This window comes from Natrix helvetica, assembly GCF_964273705.1.
Source record: "Natrix helvetica genome assembly, chromosome: 2".
In the NCBI taxonomy this organism is placed as follows: Eukaryota; Metazoa; Chordata; class Lepidosauria; order Squamata; family Natricidae; genus Natrix; species Natrix helvetica.
The window spans coordinates 231,759,781-231,781,287 of NC_138552.1; positions in this window are offsets into that span (position 1 = coordinate 231,759,781).

The following is a 21,507-nucleotide window of genomic DNA, read 5'->3' on the forward strand; positions in this document are numbered from 1 at the left end:
ACAATTAACCAATGGAACAGAATTGTGAGTACTCTATCACTGGAGGTCTTCAAGAAAAGATTGGACAGCTATTTATCTGGGATGCAATAAAGTCTGCTGCCTTAGGCAGGGAGTTGGACTAGATGATCTCCAAGGTGCCTTCCAGCTCTATGATTCTATGATTCCAATTTTCTTCCCTTGTTTCCTGCTCTTATTCCTGTGACCTCTTTCTTTCTAAGTCCATGCATATCACACCTACTGACTTGGTTTTTTACTCCAGTCCTAGAGACCATGAAAAGATTTTGGGAGTTTTTTTCCCCCCAAAGGAGAATGATACTAAGAATGGTGGTTTTCCTGTCCTCTCAAGGATGGAGATATAGAATTCACTATTGTCACGGGGTCACTTCCTTGCTGCTTTTGTTCTGTGCAAGCCATTGCTCTATCTTTGTCTAACATATCGGTATCTAATGTGTCTTATTTTGGGAACAGTAGAATATATGTACACAGACACATGCAAAGGCAGGGGATATATTTAATATGGCTATCCATTCATTCTCAATACTTAAACATGGTTCATTGAATAAATCACGACTAAATAAGCTTTCTGCTGTTCCCAGAACAAGATACTTTAGATCAGTGGGCCTCAACCTTCCTAATGCCGTGGCCCTTTAATACAGTTCCTCATGTTTGTGGTGACCTCCCAATCATAAAATTATTTTATGTTTTCTGTACTTTTAAAAAAAATATGTGTTTTCCAATGGTCTTAGGTGACCCCTGTGAAAGGGTCGTTCGACCCCCATAGGGGTCCCGACCCACAGGTTGAGAACCACTGCTTTAGATATATTAGACAAAGAGTAAGACAATACCAATTTACACTACATATTACACAAGAGTTAGGATAATGGCAGTAACATAAAATCCAAGCTACCCAGCCTTGAAAGCCATAGCAGTTGAGCTTCTCTGTCACATATTTTAGATGTCTTGGACATTTTCATCCAGTCTGATTGTAACAGTTAATGTTACTTCATTCTCTTACAATTTTTGTAATAAACTATCCTCAATAATCTATCTTGATGAAAGGATAGTAATTTTTTTTTAAAAAAGTAGATGAATAAGTGGGACTGTAGACAAAATAAAATAATTGTTTGCCTGCAGAAGTGAAAGAATTAAAATGGCTATTGTCCCAAATGGATTACAAAGCAGCAAACAGATAATTCAAAGCCACAGAACTCTGTAAAATAATTGAATCATGGTATTCTTGTGAAATAAGAATGTAAACATATATATAAAGCCACGGATTTAGCTATTCCCTTTCACTTTGTCAGAAGTGGTATAGAGATCCAGGGGATTACTGATAATTTAGTATTATCCTTCCTGCATGAGATAATCAATTTGGTAGACAGTGCAGGCAAATACAGTATGTCAAGCAATTTTTTGGTTCACTCAGCTGTAACTGTTAAGATTTAAGTATTAATGGTGTTGGACCAAATGTTGATTCAATTTGGATAATTTGGGAGATTGGAAGGAAGGAAATATTTATTTTCAGGAAGAGCCAGCAATGCAAACTAGAACAGATTGAGCAGTCTTATACTTCTGCCTATTTGTTTTTCTGTTTTCAGTATAAACATCTTATCCATTGAGAGGATCAATTTTATGCTTATAGAATTGTAGGGAAAGTGCACACTGAAGTGACATTTGGGCAGCGATGGCGAACCTTTTTTGGCACAACAGGTGCGACCCCCCCCCATTTTTACATGCTTTTTTCGCCCTCCCCAGGCTCCAGAGGCTTTATAGGAGCCTAGGGAGGGTGAAAAGAGCCTCCCACGCCCCCCCTGGAGGCTTCAGGGACCATCCGGAGGCTTCCCTGAAGCCTTCGGAATGCTTAAAACGACCCTCCGAGCAAACCGGAAGTGACTTCCAGTTTGCTCGGAGGATCATTTTGAGCGCTCCGAAGGCTTCAGGGACCGTCCGGAGGCTTCCCTGAAGCCTTCGGAGTGCTCTAAACAACCCTCCGAGCAAACCGGAAGTCATTTCCGGATTGCTCGGAGGGTTGTTTTAAGCGTTCCAAAGGCTTCAGGGACCGTCCGGAGGCTTCCCTGACGCATTCAGAGTGCTTAAAACAATTCTCCGAGCAAACCGGAAGACACTTCCGGTTTGCTCGGAGGGTCGTTTTAAGCGTTCCGAAGGCTTCAGGGAAGCCTCCAGACGGTCCCTGAAGCCTCCGGAGGGCCTCCGGGGGGTAGGGAGGCTCTTTTCGCCCTCCCCAGGCTCCTATAAAGCCTCTGGAGCCTGGGGAGGGCGAAAAATGGCTTTAAAAAGGGGTGAAATCAGCTGGCCAGTGCGCGCATGCGTGCCATAGGTTCGCCATCACTGCATTTGGGGAACAATGCAATGGAAGTATACAATTAGCCATGGAAATATATTGGGTGATCTTGAGCTAAGCACTTTCAGTCATAATCTACCTCACAGCTACCTCAAGAAAGATACCATGGAAGCCACCTTGAGTTTTTTGGGGAAAGGCAGAATATAAATTGGAAGAAAGACAGGATATATATATATATAAGAGCCAGTTTAGTCTAATGGTTAAGGCATCAGACTAGAAACCAAAACACTCTGAGTTCTAGTCCTTCTATATTGAAGACAGCTGGTTGGCTTTAGGCCAGTCCTTCTCTCTCAGCCCAACCTATTTCTTGCTGAGAATAAAATAGGAGGAGGGACAAGTATTAGGTATGTTTGCTACCTTGAGTTATTGTGGTATATATGAAAGTAAATAAAGGTAAGTAGAAATAAAAATTATGGAATTGGAATATTTAGTATTAAAATGAAAACTATTCAAATTAGTTTTTTTTAAGTACAACACAACTTACCCAAATGTTCAAGAATATTGTTCCATTGATCAAGAAGTCTAAGTTTTCAAATCAAAACAGACTGCAAAAGCAATAGTATTTTATATTTGAAAAAGAAATGGCAGCTAAATCATTGTTTATTTAGTCATCCAAGCCTGTCAGATCATGCTAGGTCAAAACTCCTCAGCATCTTATAAAGTCACAGCAGACAAGCTGTGCTCTCCAGGCATCTTGTTTTTAACTCATCTTGCATGGCTTAATGGCAAGGAATTACCTTCCATTGTGACTCAATTAGCCTTACTGGGAATGATATCCATCTCTCACATTTGACCTTAAAATGCAATTATGACTTGAACATCATCTACTTCACCTCCATCCCATCTTCTCTTTTATGATGGAAAGTTCCATTAACTTGTCAAGTTCCATTAAGAATTTTGGAGAACTTAGAACCTTGAACACTATTTTGACACCTTGAATATAGATTTTAAAACACAGGCGTTGCACTGATCTGATAAAAGAGAAATGGGGGGATTGGTCTTCTCTGGTTATGAAATAAATGGAAAGTAGAAGTAGTGTGCATTGGAGGTGAAAATATTGAAGACAATATAGATGGAGTTTAAAAAGAACTTCTAAGACTACATTGTTCCATAAAGTTGATAGAAATGAAAATATCTACCTTTTCCCTCAATAATGGGAACTGTGGGAGATTTCAGGGAAATATTTTCCTGAAATGAAGAAAGTATGAGGAGGAAAACTATAATGGGAAACTTAATCAGAGAGCAGGTATAGGTGTTTGTGTTCATCAGGATTTAAACTACTCTCATACTGATGCAGCAGCCAACATTCAAACAAGACAAAATTGCAGCATCTTACAACAACTGATTATGAAGCTACTCAGAGGAAGTACAGGTAGTCCTTGACTTACAACAGTTCACTTATGACCGTTTTTCACAGTTACAACCTTTGCAGCATTCCCATGGTCACCTGATCAAAATTCAGATGCTTGGCACCTGACTCATATTTAAGACCCTTGCTGTGTCCCAATGTCATGTGATCACCTTTTGCATCCTTCTGAGAAGCAAAGTCAATAGGAAAGCCAGATTCACTTAACGACTGGGTTATTAACTTATCAGCTGTTGGGATTCACTTAACAACCATGACAGGAAAGGTCGTAAAATGGGGCAAAACTCACCTAGCAAATGTCTCGCTTAACAACAGAAAATTTGGACTCAACTCTGGTTGTAAGTTGAGGACTACCTGTACCTCACACACAAAAAAAGACTGGACAATGTTCAGGGTGTGAGAGACAAATGGAAGAGGCAAAGAGAGCTTTTTTTTTACAGGGAAGCTTTCAACTGTTTCTCACCTATGCATAAACTCAGCCAGAATAAAGCTGATTTAAGAAATAATTTTGAATATCAACTCCTCCTTCAGCTCTGGCCAATGTACTTAAGATGGACTCCAGTAGGTAAAGTCCCCTGTTCTTTCCCACTCAGCCTAGACTAGGAAAATACGTGTTTTCTCTACTGTGGACACAGTTTCTAAGAACTATGGAGAAGCGGGGAAGCCCTCAAACCATTGCTAGAAGAGGAAGTTTGGGAAATACTCAGCAATTTCACCCACTTAAAAGGAAAAAAAAAGGTTACCTTCATGTACCTGTTAAAATAGAGGAAAATAGCCAGTGTTATATCATTCCTCTATTGACCCCTGTTGTTGCTCTTGAGGAAGGGGGTGGAATATTTTTACCATTCTGTTTCACAACCTGTTAAATTTTTGCTTCTTTGTTTTAAGTTCCACTTTTCATGAAAAGCAGCTTAGGACAAACTGGCCCTCAAGAGCAGAGAACACGGACAAAAATTCATATAAAACAGACACCACAGCTTGAGTCTTCCTCGTGGCTGAACCAGGGTGGCTCATTGCCGGCGTTACTGCTGGTTGCCGATCTACATGCAACATGCACGTGCGCATACGCTCTTTAATGTAAATTGTTCTGTGCGCATGTGCAGAACAATTTACAGTGAACTGTGCACCTGCAGTCACCAAAATGGTGGTGGCCAAGCGGCAGCGAGAGAACCAGTTCGGGGGCATGGCAGGCCTGGATCACTGCCGGTTCTTCGACCCAGACCTGAATTCCACTACCGGTTCGGCTGAACTGGGCCAAACCGGCAGCAACCCATCTCTGGGTTGAACAGCAGAGTCAGAAGCTATCAAGGAAAGGAATGATTCCTCTCAAAATGGAAATCTTGCCCACGAAGCAAATGAAAAGGTTCCCCCAACTTTTCTGACAGAAAAAATATATGTTATTAGAATGGCAAACAAAGGGAAGAAAGCAAAAAGGTAAGTTAAAATTGTAGTAGCAATAAACAAATAAATAAATACAAGTTGAAAATTACACTGTTCAGGATGGGTAAAAACCCAAATGAAATGTGAATAGCTTCAATAAGAGATCTTCACCTGAGAGAACTGATTAACAACAATACAAATGTAACTGAATGTAAAAGAAATCAGTGCAAATTAATATAATCAGATTTATGCATGTGACAGTCATCCATAATTACTCTGGTGTGCCTTTCAGCCTTGCTCTGAAAGCTCAGTTATATCTTCAAACATTTACATTCTTTGCATGCAGAATTTCACATGGACCTGACTTGTTCTCCTGTTTCGACCCTCCGGTTTTTCCATCTACACCATGCCCTGCCCTGGCATATAAAACTAGGTCTGAAATCCTAAAAATATTGTTGAGATATCCTTCAATTAGGCCTTACTTCAGAGGAAGCACGCCCAGGAGTAGGCTATTAAGCAATGAAAGCTAGATAATAAATTGTAGAAGTAACTTTATCTGCACAAATATCTTCCGTGGTATGGATGCATTTTCTGGTCAAAGTGGAACTGATGAATTTTCTAAAATGTCTCCAAAGAAGTGACCTACTTCCATTCTCATTTAACCATTTGATATTAATTCTTTAAGTACTCTGCTGCTTATTGTCATTGCTGATTTAATGGTAGTCATTTAAAAATGGTTAATAGTAATGGTTTAAAATTCATTTGTGCTGCATTATGCTTCGTTGTTTTATACTTTGGGGCCTCTTAGAAAGGTACAAATTCTACTTGTCCTCTAGTAAATGGAATGTGAGTAAAGAGGGAAGATTTTTCTTCATTTTTATTATATACCCACAAAAAGAGATGTAAACAGAAAATCTTTGACATTTTCTTTTCTTTGTCTAGAATGCAAACAAAACTGAGATTTACAAGGAGTGTGAAAAAGGAAGGTGAAATGTTCACAGTATGCTTTCATACAAAGGACAGGCAATATGGACCTGAGGATTAATTGATTATATGCCATCAAGTCATTTCTGACTCCTAGCAACCACATAGATAGATATGTGTGACATTTTTGGCAACATGTGACTTCCATATATTACAGCATTCAAACTTCCAGCAGACCCAGTTAGCATGTTCAATGATGGAGGGTAATGAGTGGCACCCAAAGGACCGAAAATTCCCAGCCATATTTTGCTTTATAGGGTTTTGTACAAAACTCTATTAAAAAATTTCAAATGTTGGCTAGAAAAATTGTGGGATAGTTGAGAATATTTTTTCTTGGCTTACACTTCACTAGGGGTTTTGAGAGTGACAGTCAGTGGAATATGATATGATACATGAAAGCAGTGGGATGATAGAGTAGCAACATTTGAAAGAATATCTGAAGAACAGTGAAGAAGATGTACTGAAACTAGTTCAGCATGAAGGATTACTGAATACCAAAGAGACTAAAGTGGCTTCTAAGGAAGGCCAAATGAAGAATAGAAAAGAGACATGATGAGTGAATCGGCAGTAGCACAAGCCAGAACCCACCTCTGATCCTTCCCCTGCCATGCCCACCAAGTCACGGCCACCAAGTTATGCCACGCCCACCAAGCCACCCTCACAGAACTGGTAGTAAAACAATTTGAATCCCACCACTGTGGGAGACTATAACAATACCTAATTGTTAGATTGCAATTATTGGATAACTAAGTATAATTTTCAATTAAAAAGTTGAACAATGGCTACAAGGACATTATTTTCTTTGCTTGACTATCCAGACTTAGCCATGCAGTGGCCGCTTCTTTGTGTCAGAAGTAGAGAAGTGAACATATAAGGTGCCAAGATCCTTGGCAATTTGATGAACATTCCAAAATCTGTCCTTGAATGGAAATAAAAAGGAAGATGCTCATGATACCTTGCTCATTATCTTCTTCCCTCTCCAATTTAGTGAACATCTTCACAGACTCCATCAGCCTGGACTGTTTCCCAAATCATATTTGACTAGTGCCTAGTTTTAGCTCCCAGAACAATAAATTACCACGACAGCTTCTAGGAAAAAAAATAGCTTTTTTGTTTGCTGATCATTTCCTTTCTTTTCCTTGCCACTGATAAAAATTGCAGTTGTAGGCTTCTCGGAAGAAGGAACAAAGAGAATACCTAACCTTGTCTAATTGAGATGTGAATAATGTTTGGAGGTATTTTCCATGTGTAAATCCACTATAATTAAGTCGAAATCCTGATATTACAGAACATTTTGCTGCCTTCTCCTTCTCCTCTTCCTCAACATTATGATTAATGCCTGTGGTGATTTGATGCCATTTCAGCTTTGCAATACTTGAGAGCCCCCACCCCCTCTAAAACTTCAGGTTTAGGTTTCTGCTTGCAAGAAGCAAGAAGGCCACAAGCTGTACGACTAATCAATGTGTAATTCAGTCAGCCTTTGGGGAGATATCAAAGTCTGGCTCTCTCTAAAAATGATATCCCCATGGAATGTAATAAATATTTTTATTGCATGTGTTTTGTTGCTGAGAGCAGGGAAACTGAGCTGGAGGGAATGGGAGCTTTAAAGTGATTGCTGTATTGCCTGAAGGTCATTAAGTACATTGGGTGAGGAAGAAAAAGGCAGAGTAAGCCAATGCTTTTCCAATGTTTGGATGGAGGACTCTAACAAACACTAAAAAGCTGATGCTGAAGAGAGAAAGAGTCAAGTTTCTATGCATTAAGCCCTCATCTGACTAACAATGTCAAAGAGGAGATAGATTAGGTATTGACTAGCAACTGAGATCCTTAAAGTGAACTCACTAAACTCTTTAGGTAAGCTTTAAAGACAGAAGTTCAAAGTTTTTCTCCAAAATATTAAAAACAGCCTTACACTGGTTAGATATTGGCAATACTGGCACAAATTAGCAAAGGAAAATACAATATTAAGAACTAAACAGCAGTTTCACGCCCATGCAAATGTAAAAATAAAAAAAAACAATTAAGACCCACCGATCTGACATTATGCTCCTTCAAGCTGTAGTAGCATGAACAGTGTTTGTGTGACTTAAGTAGAAGCAGCTTCTTTCATTTATATGACCTATCCAATAGTACCAGAAAACAAAAATCTTATGTTCAATTTTTGTGATATAGATACTTTGATTGCTTTCACACAACTTTATCAGAACAGCACAATGGGATTTTTATTTTATTTTTTTATTTTTGGCCTGACTTAACATCAATGAAAAATAAAATACATTTTTTTTTTGCAGAAACAGTGCCGGCCCAACATACGGTACCTTAGAACAGTTGAAGCAGAGGAGAGAGAGAGAGAGGGAGGGAGAGAGGGAGGAAGGGAGGGAGTGAGAGAGAGTGAGAGAATTTTTTACATATTCATTAAAAAATACAGTCCAATCCTATTAGGTGTTATGTATTACATAAAGAAATGTCAAATAATTACAAAAATGAAAGGTGACTAAAACAAATTCAGAACAGAACACTGTAACAATCTCAGGCACATGTAAAATAATAATAATGAAAAACAGATTTATTATTGAACCTGTTTCATTATTTAAAACATTTAGAGTAGTGCCAGTCATTTAACTATGGTGGATCTCACTTTGAATTAAACATTTAAAAGGACAATGGTTTGTTAAAAGCTTGGAAAGAGAGCAAAGGGAGCAAGTGTCCTGGCCCACACTTTCAAGCTATTTATTATTGTTTGAAATGCTACAATACTTTGTCCAATGAATATTCTGCCTCAGTTTCTGGGAAAAATGCTTATTCGAGGCACCTCTAGATCTCATGAGGTCTTTGCTCTCGAAATTTGCTCTCTTGCATGACCTTGCCGTTTCTAAAAACAGCAGGAAAGCATGCTTCATTCTCTCATGATTTTTGGAGGTTCCAGAGGACATGAGAACCAGGGCCCTCTCAAGAGAATTTTGGACGGTCTGGAGGTCACATGAGAACATGCTACATTCTTGTGCAACCTCTGCAGCCTCAGAAAACTGAGCAAAAACAGGGTGCACAGCATACCATTAAAATGACATGTGGCATATATGTCATGGGGTCACCATCACTGCCTTAGAGACACAGCTGCCATTATTCTAATGCTATCTTTGTGATACAATAAATGCAGTCTTTCAGATATGGCCAATCCAGTGGTGGGTTTCTACCGGATCGCACCGGATCGCGCGATCCGGTTGAAGAATGAACCCGGAAGTAATTTCCGGCCCCGCCCCCTTGGCGTTTTTTTTGCATTGGGGCTGACTCCCCGCCGCCACTGCTGTTCCTTGTCTTCTGGCCGCGGCCCCACGCCGTGGAAAACATAGGCGCAATTACAGCCCGGAGCAGGAGCAAAGCCCCTTTCCCAACTGGCCTTTCCTCGCTTGGAGGGCTTTGGAGGGAAGCTTCTGCAGAAGCCCGGGTGAGTGACAACAAGTTCCCGCCGTTACGAAGTCTCGGAGGCTGTAATTTTCTGAGCTGTGCGCGTGCGCCTGTTTTCCACGGCGTGGAGCAGCAGCGAGGCTCTGCGAGGCCGGCAATGACTCAGGATGCCATCCGGGAAGACGAGGAATGCGAGGGGGGACCGTTGACGGCCTCCGCAATCATTGCTCGCCTCGCAGAGCCTCGCTGCTGCTCCACGCCATGGAAAACAGGCGCGCACGCACAGCTCAGAAAATTACAGCCTCCGAGGCTCAGAACGCTTCGGAGGGAAGCTTCTGCATAAGCCCGGCCGAGTGACAACAAGTTCCCGCCATTACGAAGTCTCGGAGGCTGTAATTTTCTGAGCTGTGCGCGCGCGCCTGTTTTCCACGGCGTGGAGCAGCGGCGAGATTCTGCATGGCCGGCAATGACTCAGGATGCCATCCGGGAAGACGAGGAACGCGAGGGGGGACTGTTGACGGCCTCCGCAATCATCGCTCGCCTCGCAGAGCCTCGCTGCTGCTCCACGCCGTGGAAAACAGGCGCGCGCGCACAGCTCAGAAAATTACAGCCTCCGAGACTTCGTAACGGCGGGAACTTGTTTTCACTCGGCCGGGCTTATGCAGAAGCTTCCCTCCGAAGCGTTCTGAGCCTTAGAGGCTGTAATTTTCTGAGCTGTGCGCGCGCGCCTGTTTTCCACAGCGTGGAGCAGCAGCGAGGCTCTGCGTGGCCGGCAATGACTCAGGATGCCATCCGGGAAGACGAGGAACGCGAGGGGGGACCGTTGACGGCCTCCGCAATCATCGCTCGCCTCGCAGAGCCTCGCTGCTGCTCCACGCCGTGGAAAACAGGCGCGCGCGCACAGCTCAGAAAATTACAGCCTCCGAGGCTCAGAACGCTTCGGAGGGAAGCTTCTGCATAAGCCCGGCCGAGTGACAACAAGTTCCCGCCGTTACGAAGTCTCGGAGGCTGTAATTTTCTGAGCTGTGCGCGCGCGCCTGTTTTCCACGGCGTGGAGCAGCAGCGAGGCTCTGCGAGGCGAGCGATGATTGGGGAGGCCATCAACAGTCCCCCCTCACGTTCCTCGTCTTCCTGGATGGCATTTGGAGTGATTGCCGGCCACACAAACCTCGCTGCTGCTCCACGCCGTGGAAAACAGGCGGGCGCGCACAGCTCAGAAAATTACAGCCTCCGAGGCTTCGTAACGGTGGGAACTTGTTGTCACTCGGCCGGGCTTATGCAGAAGCTTCCCTCCAAAGCCCTCCAAGCGAGGAAAGGCCAGTTGGAAAAGGGGCTTTGCTCCTGCTCCGGGCTGGAGGCTTCCCTCCGAAGTCTTGGGATGTTCTGAGGAGCCCCCCAAGGAAAAACGCCGCTGCCAGGTAGTTAAAAGTACCTCTCTGATTCTGTCAGACTCTGTCAGTCTCTCTCTGATTCCCTCTCTCACTCCCTCTCTGTTCCTCTCTCTCTCTCTGTCTGTCTGTCTCACTCACACACACACACACACTGTGGTCACCTTGTTGAGTGTTCCAATCACATTTGAAATACTCAACAACTGGCCTGCATTGATGGTATTTTGCAGCATTCTGCAGTCATAGGACCAAAATATATGGTTAAAAGCATATATTTTGGTCCTATGACTGCAGAATGCTGCAAAATACCATAAATGCAAGCCAGTTGTTGAGTGTTTCAAATGTGATTGGAACACTCAACAAGGTGACCACAGTGTGTGTGTGTGAGTGAGACAGACAGACAGACAGAGAGAGGGAGTGAGGGAGGGAATCAGAGAGACTGACAGACACACACACACACAGAGAGAGAGAGAGAAACAGAGAGGGGGAGGGAGGGAGAGAAAGATAGAGAGACACACACAGAGTGAGTGATTAAGTGAATGAGTGAGAGACAGACACACCCACATACACAGAGTGACAGAGAGAGAGGAAGGGAGGGGAGAGAGACAGAGGGAGAGACAGAGACAGACACACACACACACACACAGAGTGAGTGAGAGACAGACAGACACACACACACACACAGAGTGACAGAGATGGGGGAAGGAGGAGAGAGAGACAGAGATACAGAGAGAGAGACAGACAGATAGACACCCAGAGAAAATGACAGAGGGAGACAGAGAGGGAGAGAGAGACAAAGAGCCAGAGAGAGAGAAAAAGAAAAAGAAAAAAAGAAAGTGGGAGAGAGAGATGAAAGAAAGAAAGAAAAAGAACTTATGACCACAATTGAGCCCAAAATTTTGGTTGCTAAGCAAGAGCATCGTTAAGTGAGTTTCACCACATTTTCCAAGTTAGCCATGCCCACCTGGTCACATGACTGCCAAGCCACTCCCACCAGGTCACATGGCCGGCAAGCCACTCCCACAAAGGAGGCCACACCCACAGAGTAGGTTCCAAAAAAATTTGAAACCCACCACTGGGCCAATCAATGGCTTTTTAGGTACCACTTCACTGATGTTTGCATAGGTCACAACTGGTACATACAATGGTAAACATTAGGTCTAGAGATAAAACTTCTGATTCCAATTTAGCAAAGCAAAACAATTATTTTGAATTCATAAACCAGAAGATATGCCCTGATTCTCTCTCTGGATACCCTACCTTTTAGCCACCAGCATATGGAAAGTAGATATTTATCACCTCAGCAATTAAAATTTAGCAAGGCAAGAAGCATTCATTCATTATCATGCTTCCTCCATTTGCGATACTTAAATCATTCCTTTCCAATTTTAAACACTACATCCTGTCTTCCTTTTCCAGAGGTGTCAGTCATAAAATTCAACACATATATTTACCATCAAAATAGCTCTGCTCTAATTTATTTCTGCTAGGCAGCAGAGAAAAACAAGTTTGGAATCTACTGGTAAGATCCAGTAATACTTGTAAGATTATAATATACCATGATTATTATGGTGTAATAACCATGGCTACTGGTAATACAATAATACACCATGGTCAACAAACACCAGTTTCCTCCACCATGTTTATTCCTTCTAGTATAATGAGGTTGTTCACAAAATTGCTGCTCTGAGAAGCAAAATGGCAATTTTCTGATTCAAATACAAAATGCTTTCACGCACAGATGGGAACATGTTCTGTTCCAAGCCTCTAATATATACTGACGCAGACTTGGCTGTCTGCCACAACTAAGGAGAGAGATAAGCAACCCCTTGGCTAGGAGCCGAGAAAATTATCTCTATGAAAACAAGGCTTGAACTCACGAAATTCTTTCACTATGCCTGGATTAGTAAACTGTTGTTTCCTGCAAAATTCCCCTCCCGTCGCCCTACCTATAACCTCTCCGGGAGGGGCCAATCAGTAGCCACCTGTTCCTATTTCCTTCTGTGAGCCTTTTTCCAAAGCTACTCCCTCCTCCTCTCAGCCCTCCCACTGTTCTTCCTCACTGCTTCCTGACTCAGACGCCATCTGGTGGCCAACAGGCCTCTCTAGTCCCTGCTCTGACTCCGAACACCACCCAGAGTCTTCCTCAGCCTCCAGGGCCCTCCCATAGTGTTCATCACTGTCAGATTCCAGCAACAGCTCAGCTGGCCACTGTTGGGCTACAGCAGGAATGGTAGGTAGGCTTCCCCATCAGTATTAAATGTATAGGTAGTCCTTGACTTATGACCACAATTGAGCCCAAAATTTATGCTGTTAAAGTGAGACATTTGTTAAGTGAGTTTTGCCCCATTTTACGACTTTTCTTGCCACAAATGTGAAGCAAAACATTGCAGTTGTTAAGTTAGTAGCATGGTTGTTAAGTGAATCTGGCTTCCCCATTGACATTGCTTTTGTAAAAGGTGATCACATGATCTCAAGACACTGCAAAGGTCATAAATATGAGTCAGTTGACAAGTGTCTTAATTTTGATCACATGACCATGGGGATACTGCAGTGGTTATAAGTGTGAAAAATGGTCAGGTCACTTTTTTCCGGGATGTGTTCTGACCCAGGCTTCCTTAGAAAGCAAGAAGCAAAGTCTTGGTTCCTTCAAAACCTCTTTTATTTACATGACTGTGAATTCCTTTCATTCCCAGTCAGCAAGGCTTTAGCAAATAGTCTTTCAGAGGAATGTCTATCCACATGCACCTTATCTCATTTGGAGTGCTGCGAGATAGCTAATTTCCAAAATAAAGGGCAAAGCAAAACTTGGCACAGAGTCTCTTATAATCACAAACAGAACTTTCTGGACCTAATGAACAAATTGTTTCCTGCAAAAGCCCACTCCCCGTTGGTTCCTATTTTGTTTCCTATGGGAGTGGCCAATTACCTCCAAGGTGTGGCTTTACTCTTAAGTCAACCCTGCGCTCTTAGTTGTTCTTGTCTTCCGACAGCTCTCCTTATGCGCACATTGGGAAAAGGCTCCAGCTGTTCCTCTGCCTCGCTGCTGTCTTGCTCCCTCTCTACCTCTAACACAGAGCCCTTGCCTGAGCTTTCCTCAGTCCTCAGGATTGGCCCATGTTCCTCCCCAACCTCCTCACTGTCTGATTGCTTCCAGCTCTACTGGCCGCCAGCAGGCCACAACATGATGCTGTAACTTTGAATGGTCACTAAATGAACTGCTGTAAGTGGAGGACTAACTGTATTGTGTTGTACTAAGTTCAGACCAGAAGGCTGATTACCAATTATGGTGTCTGCTCACAGGTGCCAAAGTCCAAACCTAAAGCCTTGAAAAACTCAATACTGTTTGAACTGGCCTTTGGAGAATCTTTCGTGAGTTTCCATTGCATTGTATTTTGTGGTTCTGCAAGACATTGTGTTTCTTTCTGATATGTGAGAAATACAAATTAATCTTTTCTTTTTTCTTTTTTCATTTTTGGCACAATGTGAGTAGTCCCTGGACATCCTGCTGAGATCAAGTCTGAAGTCTTTTTCTACAAGACTGTTTATTTCGATTTAAGTTTAAATTGCTTTTTTAAGTTAAAAACAACAGGAAGTCCATAAGTATTTTAAGGCTATCAAACTAATTATGGCATGAGTTTTCAAACTTTAAATGCCATTTTAGTCAAGTATAGGATTCTAAAGCATCTTAATGAATTGACTTCTGTCAGCATTTGGGAAATCTAAACCAGCCACCACCTTTCTGAAATGACTTCCTGTAGTTGTCCATCTGCCATATATCTAAGTACCAACAGGAGGTGGGGAGAGGTGTTGTTTTTAAATTAATATTGGTACCTCGGATTTTGGAGTTCTTTTCAACTCTCACAGCCTTTCTTCTATATGCCAAGCTGATTTCTTTTAAACCAAGGAAAACTGTGAGGCATAAAATTAATGGCCTTCATTGTTTATATACTAATGTTGAAAATGTGAGAAATAAAGAAGATGAGCTTGAGTTCTTATTACAGAAAGTCAAATAAGATATTAACTGAGACCAGGTTGGATTAATCTCCTGAATGAAATGCAGCAACTGAAGGATACAGTTAGTTCAATAGGAAAAGAAGTGAAAGGAAGAGCTTCATTTACAACATTCATATCTGCGTAGAAATCCAGCAGAATGAATTTGTGATGTTGAAAACATGTTTGGAGTTTTTTTAAAAAAATTGGAAGAAGGAGTACAAGTAATATAATTGCTGTTTATATCGATTATCCAGCTATGGAGAGGATGGGAATGAAGTTTCTTAAAGTGGTAAAACTTTCAAAACAGTAATAAAGTATTTGTAATGATGAAAGTTTTTAATTACTAAAAAAAGTATTTCTAAGAAATTCTTCACCATCAGAGGTGAAAGATGGTGTATGGGAATTAGTTAACATGGGTTGTTCCTAACCAGGTTGACTAAGCTAAGTTAACTAACCATGCTGGTGATTACTTTTGTCTTTTTAATATTCAGCATGAGCATAATGAGCTCTGCTATATCCTTTTTAACTTTGGTTGACAAAGTCATATCATTGGCATGCCTAAAACTGATAGCATTTTATCTTCCTATTTTAATTCCAGCTAACATCTCTTCTACCATTGTTATACTGCATATTCTCTTGAGGCTTTAAACAATTCAATGGGTATTTCATCTACACCTGGTGCTTTTCTATCTGAGAGCTTTTACTGTCGCTCACATTTTGCTTTCCAGTGTAGTCAGTTGTTGAATATATGCTTTCTTTCTACAAACGTCTTTGCCATTCCATACTTCCATTTGTAAAGCTTTAGGGGATAATCTCCCCATTTTGTAAAAATTTAGTGCCCTATTAACTAAAGAAATACCTTTTGACATGGTGATCAAAAACCTCTCTAAATGATTCAGCCATGGGCAGTTTTTTTTCAAACAATACAGAAACTATTTGGTGTTACTTTGGATGATGGGAGTTCCTTCCATTAGGGTTAGGGAAAATAAGGTGCCCTATATTTAACCTTGATTTTTTTGACTTTCTGGGGAGCTCATGCTCCCACTGAAATTGCTAGTGTGCTTTCCCTCACATTGGCAGTCATCTGGAAATAGTTTCCAAATGACTATCTATTTTTCATTGGTTAGACCATACTTTGAATAGTGTATTCAGTTTTGGCATTGCACTTTAAAATTCTAAAGAGCTGGAATGGATACAGAGAAGGGGAGTAAGAATAGTCAGGATATTGGAAATTAAATTTCATCAGTAGAGTATGAGTAGGTTAAGAATTTAGGAAGATAATTAAGGAGAAGCTTCTTCAACATCTGCAAAGTGTCACATAGGAGAAGATCAGAGTTGTTTCTATTTTCAAACTATTTCTATCACCCCAAAGTGCAGAACACGGATGTAAAAGTTGGTGGAACAATGTACGGGCATAGGAATGTATAATTAACATATGCACAGCAAAAACAATAGCATCAACTGCTATCTCCACCTCCCACATACCCAATTCAAAGAGGGAAGAATATAAGCAGAAATAGTTCAGAATAACCAGACTAAAAACAAATTGTGCTTATGTATCAACCCTTGATGAACTTATAAATTGCTACAATCCTAGTAGGATTTTCAATTCATGTGTTGAGATTTCAATCTACTAAATAAACTGTTTTCAGCCTTTAGCCATAGGTACAAGCCTTTCCATCACCTTGGGTTTGGACATAGACCATGAGTCTGTAGGACACCCCTGAACCTGACCTCTTTCCTCCATTGATCAGCACCATCAAATGGTGGACAGCATCACACATAATTTCTAACTGCCTGCTAAATTATTTGGATAGTGTTGCTTCAATGCTGCTCCTTTGGGAGAAGGATGGAAAAGGATTACAGATCTTTCAAGATAGTAATTTTGGAACTGTTCTAATCAGACACCTGTCCACAACCAACTAAAATGATGTTCTGGTGTGTCTTATTTTGGAAGCGCACACTAATATTTCTTACTATTGAGTATGTACTTTATTGTATATGCACACTAATGTAAGATTAAACAAAGGGTTTCACCTGATGAGTTGCATAACAAAGAAAATGCTATGACACAACACATCAGCATGCAAGTAAAGTACTAGGAGATAGAAAGAAATACCTGCCTTTTGCAGAAAACAAGATGTGGAGACTAAAGACAGGCTGGTGCTTTGTTTGCTGGCACTTAGTACTTTTTCTTTGCCCTTTAAATTCTCTTTTTAGAAGACCGAACACTCCTTCTGGCTGGCTCCCATCCAGTGCCAGGACAGTCATGCTGTGTTGACACAGCCTGCATAAAAGCCCTGAGATCTATAATACACTTTTTCCATGACATTTACTAAATCTTTTTGAAGTTTCTGAACTAAATATCAGTTGCTTAAGATAATCTGTGAACCTGCAGCCCAGCCATTAAGCACTCCCTTGTGACAGGCTAATTCATGGCAAATTGCAGTCAATGCCAAAGAGATTGTGGAAACAGTGGACAGCCAAGCACTGTAACATTTACGCAAAAGGGGAGAAAGAAAAATGGAACAATAATCAGGTTTTCTCCCTCAAAGGGAGAACAAAGGAGCCAGACATCCCATGGTGACCAGAATGCAGCTATTATCAGGTTTCTGGATGTTGGATCAGCTTTTTGTGTTCATGATTGATGAGCCAGGTGTTACTGTAGCAAGAGAAAGCAAAGAGAAGCTAGACAGATGTTCCCTGAAGAGGGGCTCCAGCACGAGTCCGAAAGCTTGAAAGACAAAACCACTGGTCCAGGAATGGAATTCTACCAGTTCGGACCGGTTCAGGCAAACCAGTAGCTCTGAAGATCAGCTGGGAGCAAACCAGTTCTCTCCCACTAGCAAGTGGGCCTGCTCACCCGCCCCTGAGCTTTACCTACCTTTATCTTCTCACCTGAGTCATGCAGCAGAGTTGATTGCTGTACCTCAGCTGGTTTCCTTCCCAAGCAGCAATCTGGAAGGTAAACTGCACACATGCATAAAGTGCAGGCTCAGCGAACTGGTTGTTAAACCAGTAGGATCCCACCCCTGCTCTGGTCCCAGTGATTGACCCAGATTAGATCCTGTAATATTATCCTGGGACACCTATATTCACCTTTATTCATAAGAGACAGCAAAGGCCCCTGCCTATTCCAACCTGAAGCCCACTTCTGAGTCTTATACTTTTCCATTCTTCTTAGGTTTTTGTTATCTTTTTTTATGGAGGAGCCTTAGCTGGTTCATATTTTAAGCACATCATTTGGATGGAGAATGCCTCAGGCTCGGAATCTCAACAAAACAGTGGACCAAATTCCTAGTTAATACAGGGATATTGCCAATTGGGTAGACATTATTGAAGTAACAAGGCCACTGGTCTTATTGACAAGTGGTTACCTAGGTTGTTCCTTCTAACTGATGCCTGGAATATTCCCAAGTCTTCTCAATACTTAACATGGGGGAGGTCAGCAAGATGAGAATCGCTAGTAGTTAAAAATCAGGAAAATGAATCTTGCCTCTTTTTTTTTTTTGCAACTGATTGCCAAATATCAGTGGTCAATTTACAAGGGATTTCAGAAGTGGCAAAAAATGGTATTTGGGGGCTACTTGTGGCTTGTGATTCATAGGTACTATATTTTAGTGATAGAGAATCTGCTCTGAAATGAAGGAAGGACATAGAACAGATTCCTTCAGTCTTATCTTCTACCTATTACAAGCCTTTGGAGCTTATATATATATATGTATGTATGTATGTATGTATGTATGTATGTATGTATGTATGTATATATATATATATATATATATATATATATATATATATATATATATATATATATATATATATATATATATATATATATATATATATATCAGTGCACCCTGCACAGATCAACTCTGTAGCCAAGACCCTCATCTCCAGAACCAAACGCCTAGCCGACAAAGACCACCTGAAAACTGAATTACACAAACTCACAAATGTATGAATCTCCAATCGATTCCAAAGAAAAACAATCACCAACCTAATCCAAAAGGAGATTCCCCCCAAAAAACAAGATACAGAACAGGACAATGGCATCGCCCTCCTCCCTTACATCAAAGGCACCACAGATAAAATCAGCAAAATTCTCCACAAGCACAACATCAGGACAGCCTTCACCACTGACCAAAAAATAGCCAACATCTTAAGAAACCCCAAAGACAAAATCCAGCTAGAAAACCAAGGAGTCTACGAAATACCATGCAAAATCTGCCCAGCAATATACATCGGACAAACAAACAGGGGAATAAATGCACGCATCACAGAACACAAAAACGCAGTAAGAAAAAAAGAAAAAACTTCTTCCCTTTTCCAGCACCTTAAAGCTACAGGACATGAAATCAACTTTGAAGGAGCCAGGTTAATCTCCAAAACAGAACACCTCCACAAGAGAATAATCATGGAAGCCATCGAAATAGAGAAACACCCCCACAGCATGAACAAACGTGATGATACCTCCCGCCTACCAAACATCTGGAAACCAGCCCTAGCCAACAAACGAACACCACCCACCACCCAAGCCGTTACAATACAAAACAACAATGCACACACAGCCTGCACCAATCAGCACCAATCTACCAATCATGATACAACCACACAACCAATCATTCCACTTACTGAAACAAAGCCAGCACCCCATCCCCTCCCACCAAGACTTACAGAAAGACGGCAGCTCCGATCACATTTTAAGCCCACAGCTTGAAGATGGCAGGTGAGATCCTGCCGAAACGTTGCAAAGACAATCTCAACACACGGGAAAAGACCCGAAGACAACAAAACCAGCATATATATAGGCATACCAGGGGTTGTAACACAAATACATATATATATATATATATATATATATATATATATATGTATGTATGTGTGTGTGTGTGTGTGTGTGTGTGTGTGTGTGTGTGTGTGTGTGTGTGTGTTTTCTGAGGTTTTCGCGGGTGTTTGTATGTATGTCTTTGGTTGTTCGGGTTTTCTCCCACGTAGAATTGGAAGTATCTTCACGACGTTTCGATGAAGTCTCATTCATCATCTTCAGGCTGCTGCTTCCGGCTTGGTGCTTCTGGCTTGGTGCTTCCAGGAGCAATGTGAGATCTCAGCCGGTTCCTCTTTTTAACTGCCAGTGGGGGTTTGTGCTGATTGGGTGGGAGCTTGGCTGCATTCTGATTGGGTGGAGGTGTATTCTGATTGGTAGGGGGGCTTGGCTGTGCTCTGATTGGATGGGAGTTTGGCTGTGCTCTGATTGGATGGGGGCGTGTTCTGTTTGGGTGGGGGCCTGGTTGTGCTTGTGTTAGTCTGAGTTGCAGAGGGATTTGAGCTGGTGAGCTGCGTTGCTGTTGTTTGGCTTCGCGTTTGTGGTCGTGCCACATCTCCGTGGTGGGCATCAGTTTGCTTCATGTATGGATTGGAGGGGTTTAAAGTGGCTGTGGTCTGGCTTCTGGTTTGTGGTCTGGCTTCTGGTTTGTGGTCGGGCTTCTGACTCACGAAAACCACACAGGATGTCACTATCACACATCCATGCAAAAAGCAAGCCCAAACCCACACCGATAATGACCACAAACCAGAAGCCCGACCACAAACCAGAAGCCAGACCACAGCTGCATTATTAGCCACTTTAAACCCCTCCAATCCATACATGAAGCAAACTGATGCCCACCACGGAGATGTGGCACGACCACAAACGCGAAGCCAAACAACAGCAACGCAGCTCACCAGCTCAAATCCCTCTGCAACTCAGACTAACACAAGCACAACCAGGCCCCCACCCAAACAGAACACGCCCCCATCCAATCAGAGCACAGCCAAACTCCCATCCAATCAGAGCACAGCCAAGCCCCCCTACCAATCAGAATACACCTCCACCCAATCAGAATGCAGCCAAGCTCCCACCCAATCAGCACAAACCCCCACTGGCAGTTAAAAAGAGGAACCGGCTGAGATCTCACATTGCTCCTGGAAGCACCAAGCCAGAAGCACCAAGCCGGAAGCAGCAGCCTGAAGATGATGAATGAGACTTCATCGAAATGTTGTGAAGATACTTCCAATTCTACGCGGGAGAAAACCCGAACAACCAAAGACATACATACATACATACATACATACATACATACATACATACATACATACATATATATATATATATAATTTTCCATTGGCCCTTGTTTATTAGAGATTCTAGAACTTCGGGTTAAAATACATTTTCCTAACATAATCTAAAATATACACGTGCCGCATCATTAAACTGTATAATTGGGCAAATATATGCATGTCAGCTTAACATTATTCTCCAAGGTAGGCTAAAAGAGTATTGCATTTGTGTGCACGCTTGGTTTAATTGAGAATGAACATGTATTCATCATGGCTGTATTAACTGGAGAGTACGTTCTTGCCTTTGAAAAATAATTCAGGACCAAATGGAAAAGTTGATTTAAATTGATGATTTAAATCGCAGCTTCACTTGGTGATTTAAGTCACTAATTTTAAATCAATCTACTGTGATTGGGACATAAGGCATTTCAGCTGTTACGACTAATAAGTCCCTTTGTGGTGATTAAGAGGTATCTAATATGCATAAAGTCACATCTCATCCGCTCGCGATGAGAAAAAACTACGAT